We start from the raw sequence: 3,285 nt of genomic DNA on the forward strand, positions 1-3,285 counted from the left end.
GCCCCGGTGATGGGGGGCGGGGCTGGGGTCGGGGGTGGGGGGGGCAGACCTCTGCGGCAGTCCCTGGCAGGCAGCTCGTCCCAGCCCTGGACAGCGACTGCTCCAGCCCTGGCTCCGGCACCCCCCACATCCCCCCACCCGGAGCCCGCCGGCCTCTCACCTATTTCATAGTTTCATAGCAGCTAGGGTCAGGAGGGACCTGAACAGACCATCTAGTCTGACCCCTGGCACAGGCAGGAATCATAGTATCATATGAGTGATATGAGTGCACGCCGGCACTCACGCACCACTTGTGGGAAACGCACAGAGCTGTTGTCCTGCATCTCTTCAATCAGTCGGTGGAAAGGGATGGGGAGGGGTGCTGCTGCACAATATACACACCAGTACACACGCCCACACCCCCCGTGCTCCGCCCCACAGCTGACGTCACGAGCTAGTTAGCAGCAAACGTAACTATGCAGAGGCTGGCTCAGCACCCCCCAGCCCTACCAGTGCCCCCAATCCCAACCCGCAGCCCCTGCCCCCACCACTCACTTGCTTTTTCCGATCGGGGGGATCTCCCTGGCCCGCCCACCTTGTGCGGGGTGCCCCCAGCCTCGCCAGCCTGGGGTCCTGCCCACCGGTCGCCCGGCCGGCTCCGCGCTGTCCGGTGCCCAGGGGGCGAACGCGAGGTCCCGGCTCTGCCTTTCATGCCTGGCGGTAGCCGCAGTTCCCCTGCTCTGTCCCCGGTGTGCTAGCCCCGTCGCCCTGCCCTGTCGGCGGCCCCGTATTACTGGGTAGCAGGGCTCCGACTCGGGCCCGTCGCAGCGCCCGTGCAGGGCAGCAATAAGAGAGGAAAGGGCACGTACACAAACCCGGCAGATCTCTCGGACCAGGCCACCCTTCGATCCGAAACCTGTGATTGCTGAGAAGCAGGAACCGGGCTGCGAAACCTCTCCTTGCCTTCAGCGGATGCGGGCATGGTGGGAAGGATCGGGAGAGTAAGCCGTGTCTCTGCACAGCTGCTCTTCCCCCGAACGGCAAAACCTCCCGCTCAAGCCCGCGCCGACGTGACTGCGCCGCGAGCAGCGAGACGGGCACGCACGAGGCACCGGCGCGTGCCGGCCAGGCGGAGTGGGTCCTGGGTGTAATGCACCTCTGGGCCCTTCTCCTCCCTGACACTCGCCCCTCAGGATTACGTAGCACCTATGCTGGGCTTCCTCTTGCTTTCCTGGTTCATCATACTGCATTTTTAGATACGCTCGGTTGTGCGCTGTCTCCATCTCGCTGGGCCATGCTTGAGTCCAGGCAGAGTTTTCCTGTTGTTGTTTGCCGTGTGCTGGGAATTGCAAACCGCTGTCCTCGACGGGCTCTCTGCAGAGGTTGGGCTGGTTTTCTTCGAGCTTCCAGAAAAAAAAAAACCCCAGCACAGCATTGTCGGCTGCTCAGGCCTTGGTGGGAGTGGGGTTTCTGGGTGGGTGCAGACAGAGCGGGACATCAACGCGAGAAGCCACCGTGGAGCTAAGCAAAGCATCACCGTCTACACGTGCGGTGCCATTAGGCCGGAGTAAACGACTTAGCTCCAGCATGGGATGGTGCGGCCCATCACAAGTACTACCCTACAGTGAACAATTGTTCCAACTATTTAGTTGATTTAATAAAAGATATCAGCTTCACTCAAAGAACCTGGTCTGCCCGTGTCCTTAGATCAACACGGCTACAACCGACACATGCAATGGCAGAGTTATTTTCTGTCCTGTACACACACACGGGCCTGCCCGGGGCTACTCAGGTCACCCCAGGCCCTGTGAAGGAGCCTGGGCACGAGGCTGGACCTGACCCTTGGGCACTAAATCTGGGGCCACCCCAGGAAGGTTTCCACCCACAATTGCCAGTTTGAACCCATCTCTCCCAGCCCAGGGGATGAGGACCTGTGGAAAACAACTCAGGGATGACAATGGGAGGAAGGAAATGGCACAGCAGGTGAAGAGAAGCGGCCACCGCTCTTGTATCTGGCACATGGTCAGCACCAGCTTCATGGATACACAGACGTCCCTGCTAATGGCGGTGACAGGAGCGGTCTCGTTGTTCATAAGTTCAGGAATCTGAGTGAGCGGCTGCAGATGGTGGTGGCGGGGGCCTCTCTCCCCTTGCTGGGCCAGCTGGGACCTCTGGACCTCCCCTTAGTGCAGGGGTGCCCAATTTATGGCCCACAGGCTGGATCCAGTCCACTGAGGGACTTTTCCTGGCCTGTAGTGGGTCTCTCAGTCCCCCAGTCCTGCTGGTGCCCCCCACTCCCAACCTGCAGCCCCTGCCCTCCCAACCTTTGTGCTTAGATTGCACCTGGTGGGTGCAAATGGGGAAATACTGTTCCTGACTGAAAATGAATCTGAAAGCTGGCTCTCTAAGTATAGCTTACGGGAAAGAAGAGTTGGAGAGTGCCCCCACCTCGAGACAGGGAATTCCAGTTAAGGGTGAGTCTATTGGCAAAGAGAAGCACCATTATGAATATGCATTAGGAGGAAGGTTGAAGCTAATTTCATGCGTTAGGAAAGGTAAGCTATCTGGTATATGAAGAGGGGAGAGAGGACCTAGGGCTAAAAGATCTGGTCGCTGATCCGAGATTCAGAACTCAGACGAAGAAGCCGGGAACCCCGGACAAGACCTCACGGCCCGGCTGTCCAGCAACGGCACATGCATTATCTCTCGGGGTGGTGAGCATGCTGTATCGAGCAACTACTCGAGTAGAATTGGAACGGCTAAGGGCTTTCTTATTGGTTAAAGAGCTTGTTAAAATTAGTTATGGGTTATTGAGTGCCCGTGTCCTAGTCTTGAATTAACACCGGACGATATAGCAAGAAATCTTTTTTTTTTTTTTTGCCTGCCCCCCACCCCCAATGTTTGATAGTTTAGTTTCACAGTTGGTCGGGTCGGAAGGGACCTGAGCAGATCATCAAGCCCGACCCCCTGCCCTGGCAGGAAAGAGCACTGGGGTCAAACGACCCCGGCAAGGTGTTCATCCAGCCTCCTCTTGAAGACCCCCAGGGTAGGAGCCAGCACTTCTCTTGGAAGTTGGTTCCAGATCCTAGCCGCCCTGAGAGTGAAGTCGCGCCTCCTGATGTCTAGCCTGAATCTACCCTCTGCCAGCTTGTGACCACTATTTCTAGTCACTCCTGGGAGTGCTCGGGGGAACAGGGACCCCCCGACTGGTTTGTAACAGGCCACCAGATCCCCCCTCAGCCTTCTCTTGTGGAGGCTGAACAGGTTCAGGTCCCATCGCCTCTCCCCGTAGGGCCTGCCCTGCTG

At 58.2% G+C, this 3,285-nt stretch overlaps 1 protein-coding gene across 1 annotated transcript in view; it reads right to left on the minus strand.

The window, feature by feature from the left end:
- LOC102382365 (major histocompatibility complex class I-related gene protein-like) overlaps positions 1–355 on the minus strand; it is a gene marked incomplete at its 3' end in the record, with an annotated part of 4,404 nt that extends 4,049 nt beyond the window's left edge. Inside the window, exon 1 of the mRNA XM_006039056.2 lies at positions 161–355. The remainder of the gene's footprint in view (positions 1–160) is intronic.
- Between the last annotated feature and the right edge of the window lie 2,930 nt (positions 356–3,285).

The sequence above is a fragment of the Alligator sinensis genome, unplaced genomic scaffold, assembly GCF_000455745.1.
Source record: "Alligator sinensis unplaced genomic scaffold, ASM45574v1 scaffold1579_1, whole genome shotgun sequence".
NCBI classification, from domain to species: Eukaryota; Metazoa; Chordata; order Crocodylia; family Alligatoridae; genus Alligator; species Alligator sinensis.